Genomic DNA, 16,788 nt, shown 5'->3' on the forward strand with positions numbered 1-16,788 from the left:
CCTCATCAATCCCCCAAAACTAGGTTCTTTTTTTTTGGCTATCACAGGAAACCAAAGCTGTAGAAGCATTTTTTTTCAAAAAAATCTTATTTCCACTCGAACAACTCCAAGGTCAGGTCAGTAAAAAAAAGAAGGAACTTGCTCGTGCTTATGAATACTGTATGAGAACCAATAACAATGTTTTTTTTCCCCCTCTCATTTTTATCATATTTATTTTTTAAGCAGTACAATAGAATATGTTTGTTATGAAAGTATACTACACATTAGTGGCTTTTCAGCTAAACATTTCGGCAAGCTACAAAAATGGCAATGGTTGTAATAGATAACGTAATTTGCATGAAATAAAGAACACTAAACTAGTGAAATTGGGATGCAGTTTAAGAGGTAAACAAAGATAAAATTATTCTCTTTTAAAGATAATCCAATACCTATCCTAAAAAATTGTGTTAAATAAATCATTCTCAAGAATCAACATTAAATGAAAGCTATAGGTAAAGAGATTTAGAGAATGGAAATAAAAGTTATACTAAAAAAATGGATTGCTTGACTGTTGTTCTTATCTACTATCTCTTATAATTTCTGAGTCAATGATGAGAAGAAGGGGCGCAGAACAAGATCTGACTAAAAGAGAACTCCTGGCTTCTAGAAAATGTCCCACACCACACATGTTCCCAACTCTCATCTCATTAGGATCAGTTTAGACGTCTTTTTCATGGACGGCTGAACTGCTCATTTATCAAGCAGTTCAGCCATCTAACTGCCCGCCAAAAGTGCCGCGTGACTGCAATTACATGCAGTCCAATGCCAGTGTTTGGTAACACTGCACATGTCAAAGTCATGTCTGAGCATGGCAATTGCCGTTCTTAGGTGTAACTACATGAGGAGGTGCCTGTCCTTTGCCTGTGCCAAGCACTTGGCTGGAGGATCGGGGCAGCTGACAGGTGGTGAATTCACTGCCTTTAGCTGTCTGTGAAAAAGAGGCCTAAAACTTTTAAAAATTCAAGTTTGTATATTCTCTGATGACATTTACAATCTAGTCTTCATGTGATTTCCTAGTAGCAGGGCTAGTAGAACTAGTTTCCTGCACGATTGTAAGTTTTACAGAATACTGCTGCCAGACTGCTAACCAACCAACCCCGTCACTGCCACATAACGCCAGTCCTGCATTCCCTTCACTGGCTACCTATAGAATGGAGGGTCCTATTCAAGATCGGCCTACTGACATTTAAATCCCTGAATAATCTAGGCCCTGGATACATGAAAGATATGTTACAGCTGCGTATCAATCCCCGCATTCTCAGATCCACAGGTTCTAATAATCTAGTCATACCCAGAGTCCACTTGGAAACTTTTGGTCCCAGAGCCTTCTGTCATGCTGCCACTACGTTTTGGAACTCCTTACCTCAACAGATCAGGACAGCCCCATCCCTGGACGTGTTTAAATCCAGACTGAAAACCCACCTGTTCAGTCTGGCATTTGCAGAAATATAACTTTTGTTGTGTGAATACTTCATCCTACTAATTACTGAATCTGAGAGAGCCTAAGCGCTTTGAGTCCTATGGGAGAAAAGCCCTATAGAAATGTTATTGTATTGTATTGTATTTTATCTTATCCTCAGTGATGACTAGGGATGGATTAACATGTTCGCCAGGGAACAGTCTGCATTTAACATTAAAGTCAATGGCCGCCGACTTAAGTGGTTAATAACAAAGCCCCCATACATGCTAGGATAACCAAATTTGCAGGGTATGTTAAGGAGAACAATGGTCAAAAAGACCTTGTAGTTTTTGAGAAAATCAATTTTAAAGTTACTATAGAAAAACAATGTATATGTATAATGTAAAATGACATGTTTCAACAGACATGTTTCAACAGAAAGAGCAGTAAATTTCATGCCAGGGTTTCCAGACACACTGTGTACTGACCACCTGGAAACCCAGTGGAACTTGCAACACTTTGGCCAGGGATCAATGTACAGCCACAATATTGCTATATAAGGATCCCTGGTAAAATTAGCTGTGATTTGGCCATTAAAAAGTTTTTAAAAAATGATGTGGGGTCCCACCAAGCATATTTAACCCCTTGTCACTCGTGCAGGCTGGGATAGCCAGATTGCAGAGCCTAGACTGCCTGGAGGGTCCACAGCCTGAGCTATACAAGGACCTGGAAGAAAGCGGTGGCCATTTTTTTTCTGCAAAGCCTCTCTGCAACAAATTGCCCCTCTTGCGGTTAATCGGGCACCTCCAGATGCCCAATTTTACCTTCATAGCTGCATATCGTGGCTTTGCGGAAGCCGCAATTTGCGCCCAAATTTCCATTGAATGTTGCTAAAAGTGGCTTTTATCATAGGCGCCTGTGGCAGCACTGTCTTTTCAATAAGGGCTCCTGAGTCCTGTGCCCTTTTTTCCTGCTTCTATTGAAACATTCCTTTATCCATTGATTTCCATTAAAATATATGAAAGGAGAGAAATGTAGAGGGAGTAATTTCTTAAGTTTGAATCCACTTTTAAAATTCTACTTGCTTGTCCATTGAGCAGAGTTGCCACTTTTAAAATCCCATGCATAGACCTCTCTTGCTCCATCTTATCTGATCTATTCAATTTAGGACAATTTTGTGGAATTAAAAACTGTCAACTCAATGGTCAGATCATGCTCTATTAACACAGTCCTGCACTGCTGTCTGTAATGGGATGAGGTAAATATTCAACAAAAAGCAAAAGGACAACCCCTATATAAACTGGAATAGAAGAGCAAAAAATGTTGCAAACGCCATATATGAGGTCTTGTATATAAAGTTTATTTGAAGCCAACTAACAAAAATTAAAAACAAGTAAAACAGAGCCAGCCGTGGACAAGCCTACAAAAGGCCCCCAGTACAATCAATATTAAAGTAGGAGCACCGCTATATTACTGTATTCAGCAATTAATAATATCCACTATTACAAAAAGGATTATACAAGATTCTCCCAGGATGTTGTGGTAAAGTCAGCAGTGTTACGGTTATTATAAATAACTAATTTCAAGTAAAGTAACACTGGGCCACAAACAATCCTGAGAGAAGAGTATATGTATACTGTATTTATGGATAAAAAATATTGCTGTGATTCACCTCCTTACAAAAACCACATTTGTTTTTTGTTGTATATTAGTGTTTGAAACAGGTCTATGACCTATTACCCCTGATGCAAACCTCTTGTGGTAGCAACATTGTTTGCGTAATTATGTCTGCTCGTTTCTTTTCGGTTGTTTAACCATGTAATGGGATGATGGTCCATTATACCACGAGCAGGCCGACAAATGGAAGATAACTCATTTATTTCATTTCAAGCATTAGAAACACACCATCTCTGGCGTCTTTTATGTTGCAAATTGCAATTCCGATTTCCAATTTCGATTTGCGATTTTCACTGGATGCTAGCGACACAAGAAGAAAAAAGCAGAAAAAATGCAGCTGCAGGACTTTTTTTTTTAATAACATCAGAAATCGGAATTGCCTTCAGGCAGTAGAAGATTTCATCCTAGACAATACAGCAGAATGGCCCATATTCACACCTGACTAAGGCAGCCGATAAAGACCACCTGATTGTACATCAGGTGTGTGTACAATGGCCGCCAACCCCTAACCCACGAGCAACCCCATGAGAGCTGATCACATTGTCTGCGCCACTCTCCCGCCAGCCATGTGACGTCATGCATGTGCCACTCCATCGTCCCTCCGCCCCCCCAGCATAGCTGAGACGTGTCATCAGCTACATTGCTGACATGCATCTGTATAGGCTGGTGAGCAAGGTCACCCCAGGCTATCGGGTCCCGATCCCCAACGAGAAGTCTATAGACAACAATTCAGCATGCATTCCCTACAGCTACACAATAGCTGACATCCAAATGAAACATTAACTACCATGATACATTACAGAAACATCAACTGTACAAGATATAGCATAATAATATAACCGGTTTGCCACTCTGTCCATGTCTTCTTTGGACATATTTCTGTTCTCACTTTATGTTAAATCTATTAAAGAGACTCTGTAACAGAATTTTCAACCTTATTTCTTCTAGCCTATAAGTTCCTATACCTGTTCTAATGTGGTCTGTATTACTGCAGCCTTTTCTAGTTGCACTGTCTCTGTAATCTATCTAATCTTCTTTTCTTTGTCAAGCTTTGTCGACCCAGGGGGAATGTGCCGCCTTTGTTGTAATGAATACAAGCTATGCACGCCCCCTGCAGGCTCTGTGTGCTTTGTTTACTCCTCACTCTCTGTTCTCACTTTTAGACAAGACTGATGCAGTTCGTGAGGCTGAGGGGGGAGGGATCTGCCTGTTACATGCAGAGAAACTGAGAGAATCCCAGACTGGAGTGCAGATAATTAACTATGCAATAAAAATGCATAGTATACTGTAACATGATATATATATATATATATATATATATATATATATATATATATATATATATATATATATACACACACTACACACACACAACCATATACATACACACATATTAGTGTGTGTGTGTGTGTGTGTGTGTGTGTGTGTGATATATATACAGTGGGTTGCAAAAGTATTCAGCCCCCTTGAAGTTTTCCTCATTTTGTCACATTACTGCCACAAATATGCATCAATTTTATTGGAATTCCACGTGAAAGACCAATACAAAGTGGTGTACACGTGAGAAGTGGAACGAAACTCATACATCATTCCAAAAATGTTTTACTAATAAATAACTGCAAAGTGGGGTGTGCGTAATTATTCGGCCCCCTGAGTCAATACTTTGTAGAACCACCTTTTGCTGCAATTACAGCTGCCAGTCTTTTAGGGTATGTCTCTACCAGCTTTGCACATCTAGAGACTGAAATCCTTGCCCATTCTTCTTTGCAAAACAGCTCCAGCTCAGTCAGATTAGATGGACAGTGTTTGTGAACAGCAGTTTTCAGATCGTGCCACAGATTCTCGATTGGATTTAGATCTGGACTTTGACTGGGCCATTCTAACACACAGATATGTTTTGTTTTAAACCATTCCATTTTTGCCCTGGCTTTATGTTTAGGGTCATTGTCCTGCTGGAAGGTGAACCTCCACCCCAATCTCAAGTCTTTTGCAGATTCCAAGAGGTTTTCTTCCAAGTTTGCCCTGTATTTGGCTCCATCCATCTTCCCATCACCTCTGACCAGCTTCCCTGTCCCTGCTGAAGTGATGCACCCCCCGAGCATGATGCTGCCACCACCATATTTGACAGTGGGGATGGTGTGTTCAGAGTGATGTGCAGTGTTAGTTTTCTGCCACACATAGCGTTTTGCATTTTGGCCAGAAAGTTCCATTTTGGTCTCATCTGACCAGAGCACCTTCTTCCACATGGTTGCTGTGCCCCCCACATGGCTTGTGGCAAACTGCAAACGGGACTTCTTATGCTTTCTGTTAACAATGCCTTTCTTCTTACTACTCTTCCATAAAGGCCAACTTTGTACAGTGCATGACTAATAGTTGTCCTATGGACAGAGTCTCCCACCTGAGCTGTAGATCTCTGCAGCTCATCCAGAGTCACCATGGGCCTCTTGACTGCATTTCTGATCAGTGCTCTCCTTGTTCGGCCTGTGAGTTTAGGTGGACGGCCTTGTCTTGGTAGGTTTACAGTTGGGCCATACTCCTTCCATTTCTGAATGATCGCTTGAACAGTGCTCCGTGGGATGTTCAAGGCTTGGAAATCTTTTTGTAGCCTAAGTCTGCTTTAAATTTCTCAATAACGTTATCCCTGACCTGTCTTGTGTGTTCTTTGGACTTCATGGTGTTGTTGCTCCCAATATTCTCTTAGACAACCTCTGAGGCCGTTACAGAACAGCTGTATTTGTACTGACATTAGATTACACACAGGTGCACTCTATTTAGTCATTAGCATTCATCAGGCAATGTCTATAGGCAACTGACTGCACTCTGATCAAAGGGGGCCGAATAATTATGCACACACCACTTTGCAGTTATTTATTTTTAAAAAATGTTTGGAATCATGTATGATTTTCATTTCACTTCTCACGTGTATACTATTTTGTATTGGTTTTTCATGTGGAATTCCAATAAAATTGATTCATGTCTGTGGCATTAATGTGACAAAATGTGGAAACTGTCAAGGGGGGCCGAATACTTTTGCAACCCACTGTATGTATATATGTATATATATATATATATATATATATATATATACACTGTATATATATATATATATATATATATATATATATATATATATATATATATATATACACACACACACACACAGACACACACATACACAAACGTCACTTCCTGGTAAGCTGCCATGTCTTTAGTTTGTAAACACTGCCTAAAACTAGCGATTAAAAGTCAGGATCACGGCAGGGAGCTGCAGAAACGGCAAAGTGGGATCCAGGAGATCACAGCGACTGGTATGTTTTTTATTGTACAAATCGGACAGTACAGATTCTCTTTAAGGTACATACACACCTTTGATGGATGTTGCCCATTGGGAACGGGGCCCTATCAACTTGGGTTACAATGGGCTGGCCTGCACAGACGTGAGTCAGCTGTGAAGCTGATGATGCACTCTGTTGCTTTGCAGATGGGCGATGGAGCGGTGAGTGCGTGACGGGGGTTCAGCATGGACAATAGCATCGCTTGTCGCTCTGGTGAGTAGGAGGATTGCTTGCACACCAGGGGTAGTAAGCCTCAACACATATGCTTTATTATCATCTGAGGTGGTCATTATTGGCTACTTTAGCTAAATGTAGTCAAGCGTGTATATGAGGCTTAAAGAGACTCCGTAACAAAAATTGCATCCTGTTTTTTATCATCCTACAAGTTCAAAAAGCTATTCTAATGTGTTCTGGCTTACTGCAGCACGTTCTACTATCACCATCTCTGTAATAAATCAACTTATCTCTCTCTTGTCAGACTTGTCAGCCTGTGTCTGGAAGGCTGCCAAGTTCTTCAGTGTTGTGGTTCTGCTATGAACTCCTCCTTCCAGGCCCCTCTGTGCACACTGCCTGTGTGTTATTTAGGATTAGAGCAGCTTCTCTCTTATCTTTTACAAGCTGGATAAATCGTCCTCTTAGCTGGCTGGGCTTTCACATACTGAAGAATTACAGACAAGGGCAAAGCTGTTTGCAGGAAGAAACAAGCAGCCTGAAACTTCAGTGCATGAGAACAGGGGGAAAGAAACACACAAATGATCTCTTGAGATTCAAAAGGAAAGCTGTATACAGCCTGCTTGTGTATGGATGTATTTTCTATGTGTGGACATACTGTACATCAACCTACTTCCTGTTTTGGTGGCCATTTTGTTTGTTTATAAACAAACTTTTAAAAACTGTTTTTAACCACTTTTAATGCGGCGAGAAGCGGCGAAATTGTGTCAGAGGGTAATAGGAGATGTCCCCTAACGCACTGGTATGTTTACTTTTGTGTGATTTTAACAATACAGATTCTCTTTAACTGGGAGAACAAACAAAGAGCATTTTCTACATGATGCCACAAACAACAATTAAAGCATAGCTACGCTCATGGACTTTAAAGACTCTACTTATGTCATAGGGGAGACTTTCCTCTCTAGACTCTATGTCCTCTTTAGACATATTTTAACAAAATTGGTACTTTACCTTGCATATGATATCAAAATAGCAGAAACTGCAAAATAATCTTCCTAACAGGATATGCTTAATTGTGGCCATACACTTGTTGATTGGTCACCAGATTGAAAATCAGATAGATCCCTCTCTGACTGAATCCGTGCCTGTGGTGAGTGTTGAAGGCTCACCCATCAAGCTTGCATGAGTCCTTGCCTCCTCCATTGTCCGGTGTCTTTTTCAGTTGTCAACACGAGCGCCTGTGCCACATGACCCAGCCACGTGTAGTGAGGTCATTACCTACACCAGTGTCACGTAGTATAGGCACTCATAATGACAATTGAAAAAGATGTTGGACACCAGAAAAGGTGAGGATTCACGAAGGTGTGATAGGTGAGCCTTTACAAACGCCATTACCGACGTGCACCTTGTGACTGAGATTTTCCAGCATGCCTGATCTATCCTTTCAACTGATTTTGGCCGGAAATAAATCTAGACAATCGTTTGGGTGACCATGTTATGGTATAGATATCTGCCAAATTTGATCATCATGATCAAATCCATCAGATATCGATGTCGAAAATTGAGTAATGTATGGGCACCCTTAGTGTGCCAGCCTTTTATAGCTATCTGAGCAGTCCAAGTTGCATAAAATGAAAGAGAAGACATTGCAAAACCCAAAGTGTGATAAAGCATGCTAGGAATTTACTTGATACTCTTTGAAAGGACAACTGAAGTGAGATGGTTATGGAGGCTGCCATATTTATTCCCTTTTAAGCAATACCAGCTGCCTGGGTGTCCTGCTGATCCCCTGGCTCTAATACTTTTAGACATAGACTCTGAACAAGCCTGCAGCATATCAGGGGTTTCTGACATTATTATTATGCACACGTATCTGTGAACACCGCAGCAATATTCGCTGCGGTGACGCAGATTCTCCGTTGGCGCGCCATTTCTACACTGCTGGTCACTGTATATCACAGTTACGCTTTAGGGTAGTGGAGGTAGTCAAAAAACCATGGAGAGGTGGTGATATGGAGCAGAAATTGAAAAGTAGAGAACTTTTTTGGATTTATAAATTAAGGACTAAAGCTCCATTTGGTCTTAATGAGGAGGTAGACCTGTCAGTTTTGTAGACTGTTTGTTACTGTCAAGTAGGATAGTTTTAATATTTTAATGGCATTGTTGCTATTTAAAAATTTATATATAGTGTCTTGTTCTAAATATGTTTGTCTGTGTTTTCTTGTAGATTTTGCCCGGAAAAGCACCGTTAAAATGCACCAGGAAGCGGTTTTTTGTAGCCAGGGTAACGCCCTGCTTTGCTCCGTTCATATATGCAGAGTCAAAATTCCATATGGCATAAAATCCGCATGGACGCATTGATTTTTCCGCATCACATGCGTACGTTTGTACGCAATGACTTTTGCATTACGGAACATGGCGGAAGCGGATGTGACGTCAATGCGTATAGCGGCAATTTGCCGCGTGTACGCATGCGTCACTTGGGCCGGCCCCGGTGCTTTGGGCCAATGAGCTGTTAGATGACATGTATTTAAACTGAGTTTGGGCACAGCATGAAGAGGACGCCGCCCTGCATGATCGCATCTGTTGCCTATCTGCTGTTTGCCTGTTTGGACTTTTATTGCCCGTGATCAAGAGGCTTAAATTGCCTCGAAACAGCGCTGCTGTTGGGTAAATTCTGACTTTCCTCCATCTCTGTGTTTGTCAGGATATTGTAAAATTGTGTCATTGCTCATTGTTCAGTTAAAATTGTGCTAATATGTATATGTTTGTATCCTGCCCGTTTATCGGGGTTTATGTACACGTTTTCTATTTCAATAATAAGCATTGCATTTAAAAGCATCTTTTGTCTGGTGTGCATGTTCTTTTATGTAATATTCATGTATTTTTATAACATTGCACCCTGCGTGATTATACATTGGTCTATATAGTTTGATGGTCTATTTATATGGGTGTGCAGACCCTAATGTACATATGTTTCTGACATTATTGTCAGATCTGACAATGTTGGCTGCATGCTTGTTCCGGGTTTTATTCAGGCACTACTGCAGCCAAACATTTCAGCAGGAAAGCCAAGCAACTGGTTTTGTTTAAAAGCAAATAAATATGGCAGCTTCCATATCCCCCTTGCTTCAGCTGTCCTTGAAGCCATTTATTAAAGCAGAAAGATGAGTGTTTGAGAATGTTATGTACACCAAACAATACTGCAAATAAAGTTTTGCCATCAGATATAAACTTTCTAACACTTTTAGTAAATCCTAGCTGGCTGCAAACTGAAGTGCACTATAATCTACCCTATGTAATAATCCCCATGTCCCTGTATCCTTCTGTGTCCTCCTGTGTCTGTGCCGGCTGCCTAACATGCATGTGTGGCATGTGGGCGGGCTCGAGCAGTGGGTGTGGATGGGTGCGGGGTGCACAGGGGTTGTGGCCATGCTCGCGCAACATGCAGCTATTTGCCTAGTGCCTTAGAACTACAAAAGTTGTTCCATTGCGGTCTGTCTTACCAAGTAAGAAAAAAACATTAGGTTTACTTCCCGTGCTAATGACACCTGCTTTTGAGACAGAACATGAAGAAAAATCTCACCAGTTTTAGACAGCAAATAAGAAGCAACAAAAAGCAGATGAATGTGCTACTTTTTCTCCACTATATGCAAAACAAACAAAAATGAGCTACAGTTCTATTTTAAGACTTTAATCTTCTTCACATTGCCAGCATTAAGAAAGAGACATAACAATGGTGAAGAGAGAAGAAACATAACAAGATTGAATAGAGGTTTGAAACAAAAGAGGTTTGTTCTTTTTGTTTTGTTTTTTTGCTTTTCTGGAATATATTATTTATTTGTAATATCATTATTGTAGCAGTAAGCCAGAGATACGGTACTACTGTAACAAAGGCGTGTTATCACAAATCTGGGTATATACATATATTGTTTAGAAAAAAAAATACATTTGATGACTATCAGAGAATATCTAGAGAACATTATACATTATACTCATACCTGAACTGTGTGAATTATGTTATGGGTAAAAAAAGAATTACATTTTTTTTTGAGAACTAAAGTATAAGACATTCGACTGTTGGATTTAAAGGGGAACTGAAGAGAGAGGTATATGGAGGCTGCCATGTTTATTTCCTTTTAAGCAATATCAGTTGCCTGGCAGCCCTGCTAATCGTCTGCCTCTAATACTTTTAGCCATAGCCCCTGAACAAGCATGCAGCAGATCAGGTGTTTCAGACTTTAAGGGTGCGTTTCCACTAACGCGAATTCACATGCGTTCCATGCATGCAAATTCGCATAACCAATAAAAGTGAATGAGCCTGTGTCCACTTGTCAGGAAAACCGAGCGTTTTCTTGTGCAGGAAAAATCTGCACAGCAGAGCCACCCGAATTCGGACACCGCACATACCGCATGCGATTCGCATACAATGTATTTAATAGGGAATTCGCATGGCAGTTTTGTATGTGAATTTTCATGCGAATTCGCATACGATTTCACATGAAATCAATGAAAAAGCACACAGGCACATATATGGTTAAATTCGCACACAGCATCATCCATGCGAAAGCGTATGCGAATTCCCGGTAAAATTCGCATGCAACCGCATGCGATTTCGCTCCTGCATGCGAATTCGTCTGCGGAGAATCCGCAACGATTCCGCACCGCATTTCTGGAAACGCACCCTAAAGTCAGATCTGACAAGACTAGCTGCATGCTTGTTTCTGGTGCTATTCAGATACTACTGCAGAGAAATAGACCAGCAGGGCTGCCAGGCAACTGGTATTGATTAAAAGGAAATAAATATGGCAGCCTCCGTATACCTCTTACTTCAGTTCCCCTTTAAAGCTGTAAATTAAGGTAGTATCTGGTTACTTAAGGTGTCATGAGATAAAGGTCATTAAATAAAAAGAATGGATGAAGTAGGTTAATATACAGTACCTGTTCAATATATTATTGTTCCTGCTATCCCTTGTGACAAGTGTCTACTTCTGATTCACCCTCTCTCTCTCCAGATACTCTATAAAGCCTGGTAGACACTAGTGTTGGGCGAACATCTAGATGTTCGGGTTCGGGCCGAACAGGCCGAACATGGCCGCGATGTTCGGGTGTTCGACCCGAACTCCGAACATAATGGAAGTCAATGGGGACCCGAACTTTTGTGGTTTGTAAAGCCTCCTTACATGCTACATACCCCAAATTTACAGGGTATGTGCACCTTGGGAGTGGGTACAAGAGGAAAAAAAAATTTAGCAAAAAGAGCTTATAGTTTTTGAGAAAATCGATTTTAAAGTTTCAAAGGGAAAACTGTCTTTTAAATGCGGGAAATGTCTGTTTTCTTTGCACAGGTAACATGCTTTTTGTCGGCATGCAGTCATAAATGTAATACATATAAGAGGTTCCAGGAAAAGGGACCGGTAATGCTAACCCAGCAGCAGCACACGTGATGGAACAGGAGGAGGGTGGCGCAGGAGGAGAAGGCCACGCTTTGAGACACAACAACCCAGGCCTTGCATGAGGACAAGAAGCGTGCGGATAGCATGCTTTGTACCACCATGCAGTCATAAATGTAATAAAGATAAGTGGTTCAATAAACAGGGACCACGCGGCAACGCTAACCCAGCAGCAGCACACGTGATGGAACAGGAGGAGGCGCAGGAGGAGAAGGCCACGCTTTGTGAGACACAACAACCCAGGCCTTGCATGAGGACAAAAAGCGTGCGGATAGCATGCTTTGTACCGCCATGTAGTCATAAATGTAATAAAGATAAGAGGTTCAATAAACAGGGACCACGCGGCAACGCTAACCCAGCAGCAGCAGCAGCAGCAGCACACGTGATGGAACAGGAGGAGGCGCAGGAGGAGAAGGCCACGCTTTGTGAGACACAACAACCCAGGCCTTGCATGAGGACAAAAAGCGTGCGGATAGCATGCTTTGTACCGCCATGTAGTCATAAATGTAATAAAGATAAGAGGTTCAATAAACAGGGACCACGCGGCAACGGTAACCCAGCAGCAGCAGCAGCAGCAGCAGCACACGTGATGGAACAGGAGGAGGCGCAGGAGGAGAAGGCCACGCTTTGTGAGACACAACAACCCAGGCCTTGCATGAGGACAAAAAGCGTGCGGATAGCATGCTTTGTACCGCCATGTAGTCATAAATGTAATAAAGATAAGAGGTTCCATAAACAGGGACCACGCGGCAACGGTAACCCAGCAGCAGCAGCAGCAGCACACGTGATGGAACAGGAGGAGGCGCAGGAGGAGAAGGCCACGCTTTGTGAGACACAACAACCCAGGCCTTGCATGAGGACAAAAAGCGTGCGGATAGCATGCTTTGTACCGCCATGTAGTCATAAATGTAATAAAGATAAGAGGTTCCATAAACAGGGACCGGCAACGGTAACCCAGCAGCAGCAGCAGCAGCAGCAGCAGCAGCACACGTGATGGAACAGGAGGAGGCGCAGGAGGAGAAGGCCACGCTTTGTGAGACACAACAACCCAGGCCTTGCATGAGGACAAAAAGCGTGCGGATATAGCAGCAATGCTTTTTGCCGCCATGCAGTCATAAATGTAATACAGATGAGAGGTTCAATAAACAGGGACCAGAAACGCTAAACCATCCCAGATGTTCATCGGTCATGTTACTTGGTTGGGGTCCAGGAGTGTTGCGTAGTCGTTTCCAATCCAGGATTGATTCATTTTAATTTGAGTCAGACGGTCTGCATTTTCTGTGGAGAGGCGGATACGCCGATCTGTGATGATGCCTCCGGCAGCACTGAAACAGCGTTCCGACATAACGCTGGCTGCCGGGCAAGCCAGCACCTCTATTGCGTACATTGCCAGTTCGTGCCAGGTGTCTAGCTTCATGCCCGGTTTCAGGTCCAGCGGTGCCAGCCACAAATCCGTCTGTTCCTTTATTCCCCTCCAAATTTCCTCCCCTGTGTGCTGCTTATCCCCAAGGCAGATCAGCTTCAGCAACGCTTGCTGACGCATGCCAACAGCTGTGCTGCACTGCTTCCACGATCCTACTGCTGCTGGTGCTGGGTTAGCATTTCCGGATGAGGTACAGCTTTGAGATGCGTTGGAGGAGAAGGAGTCAGAGAGGTAGGTGCTGCTGTTGTTATCCAGCTGTTTGCGGCGTGGGCAACACCCGCGCCGTAGCAGGTGAGGAATCGCTGCCAGGCTCCACAAGGTTCACCCAGTGCGCGGTAAGGGAGATGTATCGACCCTGGCCGAACGCACTCGTCCAGGTGTCAGTGGTGAGGTGAACCTTGCAGGCAACGGCATTCTTCAAGCTTCGGGTTATTTAGCTGACCACGTGCTCATGCAACTCAGGCACTGCAGAGCGCGCAAAGTGGTAGCGGCTGGGAACAACGTAACGTGGGATGGCCACTGACATCATGCCCTTGAAGCTGTTTGTCTCCACCACTCGATATGGCAGCATTTCGCAGGCCAGAAGCTTGGCTATGCTGGCTGGCTGTTACTGCCACGGCCCGGGGGTCATTTGCTGGCAATTTCCTCTTGTGCTCAAACATCTCAGAGACAGACAACTCAACCGTAGCGCTGCACACCGAAGGGCTGTTGGTTGTTGTGTTTGATGAACACTGGGAGACCTCAAGAGCACTAGTCCGGAAAGTGACAGTGTCAGCATCGTCTGATGTTTGTGAATGTTGTGAACCACGCAATGGCTGGGCTACTGCTGCTGCTGAGGCGGGTCTGGTGGTGAGTCTGGTGAACCCAAGGGAGGCAGTGTTGCTGGTGGTACCCTGTCCTGCCGCGTTTGCCCACAGAGTGGGATGTTTGGATAGAATGTGGCGGCTCATGCTGGTGGTGGAGAGGTTGTTAATACTTTTCCCCCTGCTCAGGCGGGTCTTGCACACCTTGCAAATCGCCATGGTAACATCCTCAGTGCAGTCTTCAAAGAAAGCCCAGACTTTAACTGGCTGAGGACTCGGACCTCGTGCGTGATGTGCTGGTGCTGCTTAACCCACTGCTGGACGCTTGAGAGGTCATCCAAGTAATTATCTGGTCCTGTTCTTTTGGATCTGTGAGGGTTGTTGTCCTGGACAACATGGGCAGTATTGAGTGGGTTTTCTTGGGTGCTCCCCTGTGGCCTGTACGTGAACCGTCAGGGGAAACACCTCTTCCCTTGCCCCTCCCTCTTTCACCGGATTTCTTCCTCATTTCACTTATCCTTAAAGTACACGCTGACTGGCAGCAGTACAGTGGCAGTACAGAAATGCTATACAGTGGTGGGTGAGCGGTGTACCACTATTGTCAGCAGTGACACAGAGCACAATGCTATACAGTGGCGGGTGAGCGGTGTACTACTGTTCCCAGCAGACACAGAGTGGAAGTAAACACAATGCTATATAGTGTGGCTGAGCCGTGTACACAGAGTGGCATTAAACACAATGCTATATAGTCTGCTATATAGTCACCCCGAACAGGGTGATGTTCTGCAGAACCCGAACAGTGGCAAACACTGTTCGCCCAACACTACTGGGAGGGAACGCAGATTTTAGTACCTAAACACACGATACAACATGTTTTCCGGGGTCGGACTCTGAGGCACATACAGATGGTCCCGATCATCATCCTCATCATACAACTCTTCTCCTGAGTCTGACCCACCCACCACCTCTGCCACCCCAACATCCCCAGACACAGACCCCTCATCGTCCTCAACATTAACTTGGGATGCTGGCCTGAGCCAGACCTCCTCCTCCACATCAGGCCCCATCATCTCCTCAATGGCAGCCCTCATTAATCGCTCTGGCGACGGACTGATGGACACAACGTTCTCCTCCGGGGAGGGCTGCTGCTGACCACTGGCTGCTGGGGTGGATGTTATAGCTTGCGTGGGGCGTTGGCTGTTGCTGTTGTTGGGAGTGCTGCTCACAGCGGAGGTCTCTGGGGAACTCATGTTGAGCTCATATAGTGGTTGACGGTGAGTGGAGTATTACTGATCCCAGCAATATACACACTGACTGGCAGAGTACGCAATGCTATATAGTGTGGCTGAGCGGTGTACACAGAGTGGCAGTAAACACAATGCTATATAGTCTGGCTGAGCGAGCGGTGTACTACTGTTCCCAGCAGAATCAGAGTGGCAGTAAACAATGGTATATAGTCTGGCTGAGCGGTGTACACAGAGTGTCAGTAAACAATGGTATATAGTCTGGCTGAGCGAGCGGTGTACTACTGTTCCCAGCAGAATCAGAGTGGCAGTAAACAATGGTATATAGTCTGGCTGAGCGGTGTACACAGAGTGTCAGTAAACAATGGTATATAGTCTGGCTGAGCGGTGTACACACAATGCTATATAGTCTGCTATATAGTGTCAGTAAACAATGGTATATAGTCTGGCTGAGCGAGCGGTGTACTACTGTTCCCAGCAGAATCAGAGTGGCAGTAAACAATGGTATATAGTCTGGCTGAGCGGTGTACACAGAGTGTCAGTAAACAATGGTATATAGTCTGGCTGAGCGAGCGGTGTACTACTGTTCCCAGCAGAATCAGAGTGGCAGTAAACAATGGTATATAGTCTGGCTGAGCGGTGTACACAGAGTGTCAGTAAACAATGGTATATAGTCTGGCTGAGCGAGCGGTGTACTACTGTTCCCAGCAGAATCAGAGTGGCAGTAAACAATGGTATATAGTCTGGCTGAGCGGTGTACACAGAGTGTCAGTAAACAATGGTATATAGTCTGGCTGAGCGGTGTACACACAATGCTATATAGTCTGCTATATAGTGTCAGTAAACAATGGTATATAGTCTGGCTGAGCGAGCGGTGTACTACTGTTCCCAGCAGAATCAGAGTGGCAGTAAACAATGGTATATAGTCTGGCTGAGCGGTGTACACAGAGTTTCAGTAAACAATGGTATATAGTCTGGCTGAGCGGTGTACACAGAGTGTCAGTAAACAATGGTATATAGTCTGGCTGAGCGGTGTACACAGAGTGGCAGTAAACACAATGCTATATAGTCTGGCTGAGCGAGCGGTGTACTACTGTTCCCAGCAGAATCAGAGTGGCAGTAAACAATGGTATATAGTCTGGCTGAGCGGTGTACACAGAGTGTCAGTAAACAATGGTATATAGTCTGGCTGAGCGGTGTACACAGAGTGTCAGTAAACAATGGTATATAGTCTGGCTGAGCGG

At 43.7% G+C, this 16,788-nt stretch overlaps 1 protein-coding gene across 1 annotated transcript in view; it reads right to left on the reverse strand.

Annotated features, from left to right (window-relative positions):
- Positions 1 to 16,788, reverse strand: part of LOC137562326 (dynein axonemal heavy chain 3-like) — a 1,996,682-nt gene that overhangs the window by 426,200 nt on the left and 1,553,694 nt on the right. The window lies entirely within an intron of this gene.

The sequence above is a fragment of the Hyperolius riggenbachi genome, chromosome 3 (assembly GCF_040937935.1).
Source record: "Hyperolius riggenbachi isolate aHypRig1 chromosome 3, aHypRig1.pri, whole genome shotgun sequence".
In the NCBI taxonomy this organism is placed as follows: domain Eukaryota; kingdom Metazoa; phylum Chordata; class Amphibia; order Anura; family Hyperoliidae; genus Hyperolius; species Hyperolius riggenbachi.